This window comes from Netta rufina (assembly GCF_964035555.1).
Source record: "Netta rufina genome assembly, chromosome: 4".
Classification (NCBI taxonomy): Eukaryota; Metazoa; Chordata; class Aves; order Anseriformes; family Anatidae; genus Netta; species Netta rufina.
The window spans coordinates 65,752,262-65,767,084 of NC_140127.1; the positions used below are offsets into that span (position 1 = coordinate 65,752,262).

Here is a 14,823-nt window from a genome sequence, read left to right on the forward strand (position 1 = left end):
ACATGTATTTGTAGTAAACAGTATGACAAGCATATTACGTATCAATGCAATGTGTAAGTAATGGTCAGCTGAAAATGAAAATGCAGCTCAGGTGAACTGAAAGATTGTGGTTGCAGTCTTTTCTCCTCTCACTGAAAGCACTGAAGAGTAAGTGAAATGTCCCTTGTTTATATGTAGTTATGTAATTTTGATATAGTTAAAACTTGATATTTTGGGTGGGGAAAAAAAAATCTAACTGGTACAGGTTCTCCTGAGTTCTGCTGATTTTTTTTTTTATTTTTTTTCTCCTCTTCATTCTGAGAAGTGATGATCTAGTAATATCAGAAGGTGTAACAGTAACATTTTGGCCAATACAGTATGAAGTGCCTTGCTTTAAATTAAAGTACATCATATTTTTGACTTGCATTTTAAATTAAACTTAACTTCTCAGTCAAGCATACAGTGAGATGGCTTGCTTAAAAAGGAAGTCCTAACGAAGGAAAGGAAAAACTATTCTTCTTCCAATAGAACTGTTTTTGTTTGTTTGTTGCTTAATAATAAGGAAGAAGTGATTTGGCTTCACTGTGCTTTTTAATAACACACTTCTGCTAACATCTTCTTAGCACAGCTCCTTCTATAGATTGTATAAATAGGGCAAGGTGAGCGTTGCCTCTCTTATGAATGATAAGGGATTACAGCTGATGGGCAATGTATATGAATTCCTGTTTAAAGACACATTAAGAGTTCTTTGGTCTGCTGTAGGGCAGAAAATACACATATAATATGGCATTTATTTAGTACTAGTGCTTTCAAAGACTGTTTTGAGTTTTACAAAAATCATAATTAAGAACTCAATAAAATCAATCCATTAAAAAGTTCAACAAATAATTAAAGTACAGTGAAATGTCACTTTTTTATTTATTAAGTAGGTTTTTGAGTTACACTTTTATTATGCTTAAATAAGTAAAGTATTTGAATAAGGTCATTTTCTCCAACTCTTAAAATGTCACAATTGTATTTCTAAGGGGAAAAAAAAAAAAGAAAAAAAAATTGGCATTGAGTATCCTACTTTTTTTTTTTTTTTTTTTTTTTTTTTTAGATTGCATGCAAATTGAATCAACTAAGCATTTGAAAATGCTCTTTGCTTTAAATTAATAGCTGTTATTTCCATTCTACATGGGACTTAAGCAATTCAGTGGGTTTTATAATCTACTTGACTTCATTTCCTGGAAAAGTACCGGAAGTCACTAAAAGTATCTGTAAGCACACAGAAAAATAAAAGAGATGAGAAATGGTAAACATACATTTGCCAAGAACAAAATTTGTCAAACCAATTTATTTTTTTTATCTATTAGAGAATAATAGGCCTTTTGGGTAAAGGACAGGCAGTAGATGTCTTATATTTTGACTTCAGCGGAAGAAATTATTGTAGGTGGATAGAAAACTGTTCAAAAACTATAATAGTGTTATTCATATGTCACTGCCAAAAGGAAGCATGCATCAAGAATGTGCTTATTAAATTTGGATAACACTAACCTGTGAAGTACTGTAAGCACTTGGAAAATAGTGAAGAAAAACATCAGGAAAAAAAAAAACACTAAAATGTAATTACATAAGGAGAGGTACATGGAAAATGTAATGATGTTGCAGTAATGTAGGGATGCTTTAGTTTTGCAGAAGTTTAATATAAACTGAGGCTGAATAAAAAGCAAAGCAGATCACTACATTTGCTATTTTTCTTGACTGCGTTTGAAAAAGATCTGATATGATACTTCTATCTAATGATTTGTGTGAAAAAGGTTGTATAAATGGCAAAGGGCATAGTATGTTTGAGAAAAGTACATATCTTCTATATAAAAATTTACAACTATTTTACGTCACAACTGGCTAAAACTTAAATTTCAACATTGGAGTGGATACCTCCATTCTATTCAGCCATAAGCTTTTCTTGTATTTACTGATTTTTTATCATTTAAGTAGGCAAAATATGCTTTACTTAATAATTTAAAAATATAAGAAATTATGTATCGAAGCAATTTTTATCTCTGTATAACAATGAGAAGGCAAATATTCTGTGGTAAAAGCAGCATAGCATCATATTTGAATATTGTCATTTAAATGATGTTATCCACTTTGCTACTTATTTTTGATACTATATATTGCTTCTGATAGAAGTATATTAACATCTTAATATTAATATACCATCTACATATGTATATATGCATGTTAATGTAATGCATGCATATATGCATGTTAATAATACCTGAGAGACTCACAGTTTTCAAAAGACTATTCTTAAACCCTCCTTTAGGAAGTTACTATTATTTTAATAAAATTATTTACTTTCATAAAAGAAATATGGAGGAATGGAATTCAAATCCTAATTTCCCTAATAGCATTGTGTTAAACTCATTAAAGAAATTCTATGAAGTGTAGGAGCACTGTGGGTTAAGTAAAGGATTGCTGAACAGTTTCTTTTCATCCCATCAAAATTATTGGGTTTAAGTGATCAAGTCCCAGCAAAATAAAGGCTTCCAAAATTTGTTTCATTTCAAAATACGTATGGGAAGTAACTTTTTTGGGGAGGTATAAATCTGCTCTTCAGTTACCCTGTTAACATGTAATTTGTTGTTTCTAGTCAATGTGTTTTTAATATTAATCCCATTAGTATGTTTTTACTATCTTTTTTTTAGTAAGATTGTTTTATCTTCACTGAAATCATTATATTTTCTTTAATAAGATGAACATTTACTGTGCTCTTGGCATGAATTAATTTTTAATAAACCATTAATAAGTCAGATCTCTGTGGATTTCTTTCCCCTAAAAATCAGTTTTTGATAGATCTCAACACTTGAATTTATTGTAACATTTTCAACATTATTCATACTAAGAAGAAAGGGAAAATTTTGTTTTGTCATAGAGTAGATGATTTTTCCCCTTTTGATACATTTTTGAGATGGTGTAAAATTTGTACAGCTAGAGAAGCTGATTACTTTAAGCTGTGGTGAAGCCTGGGTTATTATACCTTCTGTATTATTTTCCTAGCAGCAATTGGCAAATTTGCAAATTATTCCTATTTATCTACCTGTCAGAACGTCTGTGTACTACTAAATTTGTATTTAAATTTTTTTTTTTACAAGCACCAATTCACTATTCAGTTGGTTGATGAGCCACCATGATAGTTCCTGAACTGATGCTTTGAAGAGCTGAGTTACAGAAGTGACATGGTCTGAGTACAGAAACAGCTATTCTACTTAGAACTGGAAAACCTAGTGTGGTAAACTGCAAATATCTCCTTTTATCTGTTCTGTTCATGACTTACAAAGCAGATAGTATTGGCGGTTGATTTTTTTAATGATCAGTCTTTAACTGATAAATTAAATGTGACTGAGTTTGCATATGAACTCCATGAAAAACTCACGGGGGGAAGGGGAATGTAAATGCTGGGTTAATTTTTGTTGCACTGCCTGTAGGGTTGGGAAAAAGTGGAAAACATTTTGGGCTTTCCAGTTCATAAGAGAAGCAGCAAACTTCCAAGTGAACAGGTTGTCAGAGTTTAGTTATGTTGATATCAGGTAAACCATTTGGGAACAGGTGTTGTGTTACCTGTAGATAAGAGTGGAAGAGGCTGAGTTGTGTGTGCTCTCCAAGGAAGAGATCAAGACTAATTTACAATTTTTCCTATCCATTTAAAAGAAATGTAATTCAATGCTAATTGCTCTATGCAAGTTTAGGAAATTTGGCTTTTTTCTGCTCACAGATATTCAACATTTATAGCAGAGAGATTTTGTTGAGGGTTACTGCATTTAACTGAAGTAAATGGTTTTTCCCATTTAGTGTAAAATGGAGGTAGAGCCTTATAACCTCTTGTGCATGGCCTGTGGTTCCATATACATTTCTGTTAGCCGAGAACAAAAGGTTGTATAGTGGAAGGCTTCTCTGGGGTCTTGTTGTGCATCTGGAGTTATTTCAATATAAAGTCCAATGGATGTTTGCTTAAAAATTACAGAAAACATAGAGTGCTCTGAATTCCAGATTCTGTTTTATTACAGACTGCAAGGAGAGAGTTGGGTACAAAACCATTTGTTCAGGACATACCCAGAAGGAAGACCTACCCTTGATCCTACTTATACTGAACTTTAATGATGTTTTGGGTGTCTGTGGCCTGGCTCCAGGATAGCACCTAATCATCAGCTGAATTTCAACTGTATTAGTAGTTCCCTTGAATTAAATGGGGCTCCTTCCGTTCTTCCAGCTGGAGTACAGCGGGTGCTGCGCAGGATCAGGCCATGCATAAACAGTGCTTCAGCGACTTTGCTATTCAATGATGAGCCCAAGGCATTTTTTAAAGAACAATGTGTTATTAGTGAAATGGTGGTGAGCCTAGGATAACTTCATCATTTTAAAGAAGCTGCAGCAAAGCAGAGAAACACATGCAATATAGGTATTCCTGTGTTCTGCAAAACAGTTGTGGTAGTTCCTTCCTCCATTTCACTATGGAGACAATATTTTCCTCAGGTTTGAACCCTTTTCTCTCTGCCCAGAAGTGCTGCTGTTATTGTGGAATTCAAAGAAAAGGAAAATGTTCCTGTGCTCAGTATGATTGTGTGTTGAAGATGTTTTTGGTCTGAACCATTGGTTTAAGAGGAAGCCATTTATTTTGTTTAAATTGGAGTGAAATGTTTTTAGTATAGACTTCAAAGATAAATGGATAAAACAGTCTGAATAACTTGTAACTGGTCTGGATTTAGGAACTATGTAGTTTATATATCTTGCGGTTACTTCCAAGAAACTCATCAGCTTCTTGCTTCAAAGATGCTGACAGTTTCTACTGTGGTGCAGTCTGAATAAGCATGCAGACATGCAAATTAATAACGTTTTACTAATACTAACAGACAGTTGATCAAGTTGAGTGACAGAGGAGGCCATGAAGGGCTAAAGCCAAAGCCTGAAGAGGATTCTCCTTGCTTCCTTTGTATTCATTTTCATTGATTCTAAATCACTCAGGTACATGAAGGGGAACACCCATGGACATTTCACTGTGTAGATGGTCACAGAACATCTAGAACATGCCTTTTGCAAGCATCTTTTTTAACCAGTTACTGATACTTTGTACGTCACAGCATAGCCATTTTTATTATTGTCTAACTTAGTTATGGTACATCCCGATGCTTTTGTTACCTGCTCTTCTTGCTCTGCCTGTACTAATTCTGTCCACCCCGAAACAAGGAATCTTGTATAGTTTCAACGTACTTCTGATTTGATAGGTGAAATCCTCTGTGGTTTTTTTTTTTAAGATTTGAAGCTGTCCAATGTAGAGGATGACTATTATGTTCAGAAAATGCTTAAGTGCTGTGTGGTTTGCTTTATTATTTGTTTTTGTTTGCTGTTATGAAACAAATTAGTGAAATTAGAAATACAAAATATAAATGCCTTAGAATAACTAGACAAATACGATTAGAAAGTGTTTTTGTTGGAATTGTACTTTTTGGTCATCTAACTACTTTTCAGACAATACTTGTTGAATATGATCGGTGCTTTGTGTGTATGGGTGCCTTATCAAGCTACCATACACTGTATAAGCTACTGTATAGTGCAGTATTTGCATGCATTGAATTTGGCCAGTACAATAACCAGATGGCTGAGGGACTTTTTTTTTTTTTTTTTTTTTTTTTCCTGAAATAACACTACTATAGTTACTGAAGTAGCTTTCTGAATGGTAATGAGCATTAAGGCTGCATGATTTAGAAAGTCTGCACAGCCTTGGGTGTTCATCTCCGGGACATAGCTGTCAAGCTCTGGTGCAGAAGACATACTGTTAGGCGCATCATAAAGAGGCTAAAGGAATAAGAGCTAAGTGTCCCAAAATAAATACTGAGCATGTTGGGCAGGAAAAGCTGTTGAGGTTCATTTGCCATCTCCGTTGGTCAGTCTAATAAGAAAACAGGAAAACAAGCCCTAAATCAAACTGGTCTTCTAAATGTAGTTTAGAGGAATCTTCTGAAGATACTTGTGTCTCATGTTGTTAGTGCAGTATTTGCTTTGGAGATGAGAGAGACAGATTCAGCACCGCTGTCAGCATGACAGCGCTGTGTCTCTGCTCCTGATGAAAATTGTCATTGTGGACAGTGTAGGAAGAAAAAGAGAGGAGGGAAATAAAATACAGGAAAGAAAATACAGGAGTGGTCTGAATTCTTGTGACTCTGCTTCTGTATTAAGCAACAACTGTTTAATATAAAAGATTTGAGTGGTCTTGTAAGCAATGATGCAAGGCTTCACAATCCCTGTTTCTCTGCAGTCCATCCTCCCCATAGGTGGTCTCATAGTTACAGCCCCTGACATGGATTTGAACCCTTTTAGGTAGAGGAAGATGTTGGATTTCACTTTCCTGTTCTGCAGGAATTGTGTTTTGTGCAGATTTTTGTACTTTTTGTATCAGTGGTAAATGTTAACAATACCTCGAGAACATCTACCAGACTGAGGCTCCAAAGGCATATAGACAAATAATGTCTCTCTCTTTTTTTTTTTTTTTTTTTTTTTTTTTAAGTCTAGCTGGTCTTTCTTGCCATGATACTTATTTAGCAAAACCTTGGTGAGAAGCAAGCATAATGTCATTTGTAGAACAAGGGAAGGAGGCATATTCTTGGCGTTATGAGGTTATCTGCTTTACACTGGAAGGTATTAAAAAAAAATTATTTGTAAGGAACTAAAAGATGATAAGGAACCAAATAACTGATCAATAAATCAAGAATAATCAATAATAATAATAAAAAAAAGCTAGTGTCATATGAGTTTAATTCTCAGTTCTTACAACTTAACAGTTCTGGCAGATAGAAGCCAGAATATGTCTCTATACGTACTCATTAGAAAATTTCTCAGAGTGGACAGATGTATCAAATGGGACTTTTCAGGAGCCTGACTTCAGTCCAATTTCTATTCCCATATTTTCTTTACTTTGGATGAAGGATAGAGACTGCTTATTCAATCTTCAGATGAAAACGTCATGGGAAAATGCACAAGGATGTTTGGGAGGCATGGTTTGAATTCTATGAATACAAAAACATTTGAGTCGTTCTATTCTCGAAACACTATGGGGAAAATAAAATAAGCATAACTGGGTTGCTATGTAGAAAGGACAGATTTAAACTGCTATATTTAGATAGGAATAATTAACTGTACAAGCACAGGATGGGTAATGACTCCTTAGGCATCAGCAATACAAGAAAAAATGTGGACTAATAGTCAATCTCAACTTGAAAGTAGGTAAACAATATCTTGTCAATCATGTTAAACACCATCTGGGGTGTAAGGCACATTGTGTTAAATAGCAGAAGAAATTCTTTAGCTCTCCTTGAACCTACTAAGGTCAAAAAGGATATGGACCAATTTAGGAGAGTTCAAAGAAAAATAATGAGAATCTTCAGAGGTCTGTTTAAGAGAAAAAAAAAAAAAAAAAGACTAATAATAAAAGGTTGAAGGAGCTGGATTTTTTTTGAATACAGAGAATGTAGGACTAAAGTGTCATGATACAGCTTTCAAATACATAAAAGGCTGTTGCAAAGAGGTAGAGAATACATGCATGGTCTTTCACAGGAAGATCAGTGAGATACAGACTTGAATTACAGCAAGGAAGATTTAGGTTATACATCAGAGAAAAACAAAAAAAAAAAAACAAAAAACAAAAAACTTCTAACGGTTAGGATGGTGAAGCTTTGGAACAGGTAGCCTAGGGAAAATGTGAGGTTTCCATTATTTGAGGTTTCAAGAACAAGTACTCAGTATTTGGGGGAATAGGGCAGGAGCTTGAGGAACTCTGACTAAGGGTAGTGATGCATACAAATCTGATGCATGGAGTAAAGCAATTTATTGTCTTTGAATTCTTGGAGATGTGCTTGTAATTGCATGCTTGTTGCATGATACTGATATCTGAAAATACTAAGATGTAACCTACCAAAATATGCATTGAACCTGAGAAGAGAAACGTGTTCCTTTGCACTCTCATTCTTCTGAGCAAAGGGATTTCTATCTGTCAGTCTTTCAGAGGTGAAGCAGAGAACAAACCTGAACTGCTTTTCTTACAGATTGTTCCACCTTGAAATGCTGGTTCAGCACTAGTGTTTCTCAGCAGCTCAGAGCGCAACCCTTCCACTGGAGAGCTGTAGTTCTGTCCTAGCCCCATTCTAACAGCACCGCTGGGCCCAGTGCTTCTCGGCCAGTGCTTGTTATTCACTGATTTTGGAGAATGTGACAGATAAGGTCCTGCAAACTCCAATCTTGCTATATTTTTATTTCTGTGTTTCATAACCTCTTTAGGCGAGCGCTAAGGAAAGCTTCAAAATGCCTCTCTCTGCAACTCTCCCCTCCTCACCCTCCCCCCCCTTTGTCCAACCCTGGTTGGAATTGTTTCAAATGGTGTTCGTAAGCATCAGATCCACAGCAACCGCTCTGCTTAGGCCCCTGCTTTTGTTGAGAAAATAGATCTCTTTTAGTCTTGTTTTTAAACAGCAAAGGGCTTCACTTCAGGTCATACTATTTATCTGAAAGGCACTTCAGAGATAAAAAGAAGAAAGCTGTATTTATCTTGCAGTAACAGCAACATCCAGTGAATAATGCAGCTTTCTCCCTTGGCTCCTATGTCTGAGATGCAGACAAACCAGCTATAGAAGGCAGTTCATGTTGCTATAGACTCTCAATTTAAGCACTGCATATTAAAGGACATGTACATGGCCTATTTTTTTTCCTTGCTTTACTCCCTCAGGAGGAAAACACACCTAGCTGTTTTTCAGTCACAAAGGTTCTCAGTCCCAGCAGACGGAATAGTCATCACCTCTTTTCTCCTTAAGTGGGGAAAAAGGACATTTGTCAGCTTTTAGAAGTGGATGCAAAAAATCAATAGCTCCTGTGTTGTTAAAGCAGTTCACATCAACATATTTGTAAAATAGCTTTATGTAGCAAATAAAAACAAAGGATCACAATAGGAAAACCTCACTAATTTAGCCAGAATATTTGCTATTAGCTCACTCAAATATTAGTATAGTTCCAAAATACAATTGTTTTTTCTTCTAATCTAACACAGACTTGGTTTTTAAACCCAAAGTGAATTTCTTATATTTCTTGTCTTCTAAAGACTTATGTACCTTAAAATTTAACGTGCACTAGCTTAGCTAGTACTGTATGCATTGTAAGATGTGACTGGTAAGAATTGTTCGTACAACCTTGTCTGTGCAGAAGTGACTCAAAGGCACAAAGCAAGTAGATGGGGGTTGCTTCACTGAGTTTTGTTTTGAACTGGTCTGCAGTATGTAGCTGAGCCACTACTGCAATATCCTCTGGTGGTGACATTTCAAGGTACTGGAATTTGTCTAGGATGAATGCATCGAGTCTCCTGGTGAGTATAAACTTTCTTTGTTCTGGAAAGTTAAGTGCGAGTGGGAAATCATTTTTCTGTAATTAACAGCAGCTCTTTCACTTATCTTGACCTGTGATGGTGTTTTTTTCCACCCCTCTGGAATACATGACACAGTTTGATTCCTTGATGACACTGTTCATTTGAGACCTCATGGCCATCTGCAACTCACTTTATTTTTTCTAAGTTTGAAACTAAAATCTGTATTTAAAGACACTTAGGACTTTTTATCCTTATGTAAAAATCTGTTTTATCTCAGATTTAAGAGCTTGATAAGGAGAGCTGGAATTAGGTTGTTCTGGCTTTGTTATGTCAATAAGCTTTAACAAATATATTTCTCATTTCATTTATGTTTTAGCAGATGTTAATATAAAAAAAAAAAAAAAAAAGCTTGATTGAATGTAACATGTGAGAGACTGAAATCCAAGTTCTTTGTCTGCAGGCGGAACTAAGATACAAATCTCTAGTTCCCATATCACAGATAAGTGCCCCAATCTCTGTGTATTGGGTGTTCTGCCTTGTTGAGGTTTTGGAAAGGCCACTTGGGAAGGTATCGAGTAGTTGAATTTGTAATGAAAAATTTCATGCCTGACACTAGCTCATGGTCATAGTTATTCTTGCTAGTGATGAACATCCCTTTTATACTGTATGTTATTAATGTTACATATTACTGTCTTCATAAAAACTCAATAATGTTTGTTTATATGCCAATCAGATTGTTTACAGACCATTTATGAAAATTCATTGAAAGCGGTTGGTTTGAAATGCCAGTTAAGTCACGATTGGGTACTTTGTTATTGCTGTAGATTGCTTTGAATGAGTATAATCTTAATTTATCACATGAAGCAGTATTTCTAGTATTGACAATCTTCTGAGTAGTTCAGCTTGACTTTGCACATTGATATTTTTTAGTGGTAAGAAAAGTAAATAGCTGTGAAAATCTTGGAAGGAGTATGTCTTGAAACTGTGAAATTTTGCAGTCATTTATGCAATGCAAATTACACTAAATGCCTTTATTTCAGGATAAGCAGGAATGGTTTTTCCTTGTTCAGACAGATTTAGCCTACATTACAGGGAAATCTTTATCTTATCACAGGTTTTCTTCTGTTGTAACAAGGTATTATCAATCACATTACTGTGACATCAGATCTTGTTTTCTTCTGGAGAACAAATGTGTTTGCAGTAGTAGATTTCATTCAGTGTATTGTTTTCAAGGTGAAGACTTGAGATATCCTTCTCCTAATGAGAAAACCTTGAGTTCTTAGATGTCATCGTTGCTTAGGTTTAGAGGAAGTTGTGTTAAATTTCAATTGTGTTAGTAAAGATGGTCAATTGGTTAAAGAATTCATTCTTTTATCTGTATAACATCTCTAAAATTGCACTTTTTGGTTCTGACTTTAAAGATTAAAGGTGACTGAGGGGGTTGTTAGGGGTGGATTTCACTGAACGCTTTGAAGAAAATCCTGGTCCACTATTCAAAGAAGATACAAAGCTGTAATTCTTTCTTTGATGAAGTCCACCACTGCGTGATTTGACACTTGAGTCCCCATTGTATTCTGTACACGTATGATGGATTTTTGATAAAAGTATCTGCTGCTCTCTCATCTGGCTTTGTGTGTGTTTGTGTGGTTATTTTAGAAGATATATAACATCTCTATCCATTTTTGTTGTCAGTGTTCTCAGGGTAGTTAACAGAAGATCTTTTAAAAGTTTTATTGTATAAATTAAATTGTAGATGAAGAGGAATGTAGTGGCTCATCACTACAAAGAAGAAATACAATTACTTTTTTAATTGGCAGTTGCATTGCAAAACACGTATGCATAGTCTTCTGAGAATTTTGTTGTGCTCAATGTATCGTTTCCAGTCTTTAACACTTTTTTAAGAAAGATGCCAAATTCAGTTTTGAGTACTTTTATGTGGCAGTTAAACATAAAAATTAACTAAAAGTAGTTTGGTCACATTCTTGATAAGAACATTAAGGAAAATTATCTGATTAGTGTTTTATCGTGACTTTGCCCTACATAAGCAATATCACCTGTGGGAAGATATAATCTCTTCAACCTGAAAACTTTCTATTGAGATTTGTGCTTCTCATTCCATTCAAAAATAAGAAAGTAAAATAGGCAGAGTTCTGAAACGAGCATCTCTGAAATGATCCTTTGTGACATGTACTCAACAAAAATACCACAGTTTAGTCTTATGCTTACGGCTTGTCTTCGTTTTCTTCTTTCAGACATTGGCAGGTATTTTATTTTTTCTCCTCTATTAACAACTCTGTACTACTGGCCTAAGGTACAGCTTCAGTTAAAAGAAGCATGTTTGAGTGAAATCAAAGGAACAACAATTCCTCTTGGGCATGACAATATCAACACTTGAATGACATCACACCGGCAGAATAGATGTAAGGATTTGTATGCTGTGTGATTTTTTTGGGGGTCCTAGGCATATGATGACAGGCTATTAACCCTTAGGTCCTCAGCTGGCTCTGAAGCACATCATCCTGAACATTGACCATCTTTACAGCTGGGTTAGAAGAATGGAAAAAATAAGTATTACAGCTGGATGGATATTTTTTGGACTTGGTGGCAGGTGGATTTTCTATTGGGCATTTGGTAAGGTGGAATTGCAGACAGGTAAGGGAGATGGAGGAGGGGCTTAGAACCTGAGCATAGCCAAATCATTTGTCAGAGAAATACAAGTGGATTAGGCAACTGGGCAGTGGGTCTGTAACAGCTGCATGGTCTGAGATTTTAGCAGCTGCAGAGAGGAGGAAAGGTGCTAGAGATGCACTGCATGTATGCTTTGAATGCTCAACAACAGTTGAGAATGCAGCAGAGGATGCAGCACTTCTTTAGTCCTGGCAGGTTTACAATAAATCTTTCCAGTGTATTTTCCAAGTGGTTTTTGTGTGTTGTTAGCAGGCCCACCGAGTGTCTACCCTCATCCAGGGTCTCTCTCACAGCTACAGTTATTTTGATCCTGGTTATGTCTTCTCAGGCTTTTAAGTAATACCAGCATATTAAAACCTTGTCAGCATTTAATGTCAGCAATTAAATAAAAGGCAGTACCCCGATATTTCCTCCTCTAAAGTAACTCAATTAATTAATTAATTTTAATTTGGAGTCAGGGAAGAATTTGCATATGTTTGCTTTATTTGGCTTAGATAGTAGGATAAGAGGGGCACATAGACTGAATGCCTGTAGGTTGTTTTTTTCTTGTTTTGTTTTGTTTTTTAACCTGCACAGGTAATGTTCTCGAACGAAAAAAAATCACTAGGAACTCCATTATTATTCCATGGACTTGGGAATTAGATGAGAGATTTCAATCACCTGTGGTTTACCTTACAGCTCTTGCATTCATGCAGAGCTGGAATCTTTTGCAGCATGATAAAAAAAGAAGTCCAGATTTTCACAGATTTAGGTGAGTGTTTTGCTGCTAGAACACTGCATATTTTGAGGGATTTTTTTAAACAGTTTTCAAACAGTGCAATCTCATTAGTTTATCAAAAGAAATATTGAGATATGACTTGACTATGATTTATGAGTAGTGTAATTAGAGATTTCAATAAACAGTAAGCCAGAGAGTTTAAAATTCGTAGTGCATGCAAATTTTAATGGGTTGTGACTTTTTACCTCTTGAGGTTCCTGGCTTGAAACTGGTGCCCTGTTGTATAATATAAAATACACTGTAGGCAAATACTAGTTGAACTTGAGAATAATAAGCTCCATTCCATGGCCATTACTGCACTGATTTCAGGCTATGAGTCCTGATGACTCCTTACTTTAGAAATTGGTAAATCAATGATTGCCAAGTACTAAAAAAAGCTTCTGACAAATCTAAGCTAAAGTAGACCTCTGCATTTCTTATTCAAAATTAATCAGTCAAGTTAGACCAAAAAATGGAACTAAGTTTCATTTGTAGAATGAAAACCTTTCTTTGGTAGAACTGAAAAAATATGGGAATTGTAAATCATTAACTTTTCATGAGATCTTGGCAGTTACATCTGGCTTGTTTTACACTCCTGTATCCCAAGCAGAATAAGCAGTTGGCACATAATCTTTGTTACAGTAAGTGCAGCAATCAGTGTTAATACTAATGAATTTATTCCAAACTTCATGTCCATTTTTTTTCTGGTTTTAAATATTCTAAATAAGCCTAATGATGAGCTCTCTCTTACTCTTCATTTGTTTCATATCAGACTTGACCAATTCTGATTGAAATGGATGGCTGCAAACTTCTGAAAATTGTCTGCTTTAGAAACTCTGTTCTGAATCTTTTCTGAGCTAATGATAATGTTGAGACTTGATCCTGTAATAGCATAGCTGTCACTGTCACCACTAAATGTTGGAGGTGTTCTGTTCCTCAGGAAACTTTTTTTTTTCCCTTCTTATTTATGCAAGAAAGTTACCAGCTTTATGGGAGAAATACTGTTTGAATTGCAGCTGCTAAAGCAGGCCTGTTCCATCAACTTTTGGTCACTCTCTGCCAGTTCTGGTGTTTCATAGCATTGATCATCCTAAACAGAGAGATTTCTCCTACAAACCATTTTGTTGTAATGGTGTTGTGATTCGTTAGTGGCCTGCTGATTTGTGAATGAACAAAAAGTCTTTCCTATCATCCACATCTACTGCTCTTCACATGATTAGCAGAATTATTTGCTTTTGTGAGAGTTAGGGAAGTGACATTAAATGACTAACGTGACTAAATTATTAAGAGCAGACTATCCATGAAATAACAGGCATAAAGAAAAGTTCTTAAGAAATTGCTTGTCTAACAAGGAGATGGTTATTCAATAAAGGCACCAAGAGAACAAGAGGAGAGCTCTCCATCATCCTTATGCCGTGTATTAAAAAAGCTAGGGAAATGTGTCAGAGCTATCCCGATGTGAGATATAAGCAGTTTGTACCAAACCATTGCACCTGTATTTTCAAAATTAAAAGCATGTAGGTAGCCTTTCTTATTTTCAAATACTTTTCCTTGCTTTCGGTCTAGATTTGGTGTATTCTTGGCATGGCCAGAAATGTGCCCTTAGGGCAACACGTTGGTGGGGACAGGACACAGCCAAAGCCCTGTTACCTTCTTCTTTATGCCGGAGCCATTCTTTGGTGGCTGCTTGCCAGGAGGGTTCAGGATGTGTGCGGCAGCTCCAGTCACCCCCAGCTTGCCACCAGCCACAAAACGGAAGTACAATTTGCAAAGGTCCATTTCCCATTTTTCCATTTGTTTTCTCTTCCATTTTCAGAGGAAAATTATTTTTGACCACTAGAATTCATAATGTTACCAAACTCAGACCGTTTCAGGGTGGAGGGAGTGATTTATGATAGACGAAGAATATGAATGAGACCTGAAACAGTCTGTGATGAAGAAATAACTGCTGCTGTTGGGTTGTTTTTTGAAGGAAATTCATAAATCTGAAGCCCAGAGATCCATTGAATAT

General features: G+C 35.6%; 1 protein-coding gene across 1 annotated transcript in view; it reads left to right on the forward strand.

Annotated features, from left to right (window-relative positions):
- Positions 1-14,823, forward strand: part of SORCS2 (sortilin related VPS10 domain containing receptor 2) — a gene marked incomplete at both ends in the record, with an annotated part of 543,493 nt that overhangs the window by 381,214 nt on the left and 147,456 nt on the right. The window lies entirely within an intron of this gene.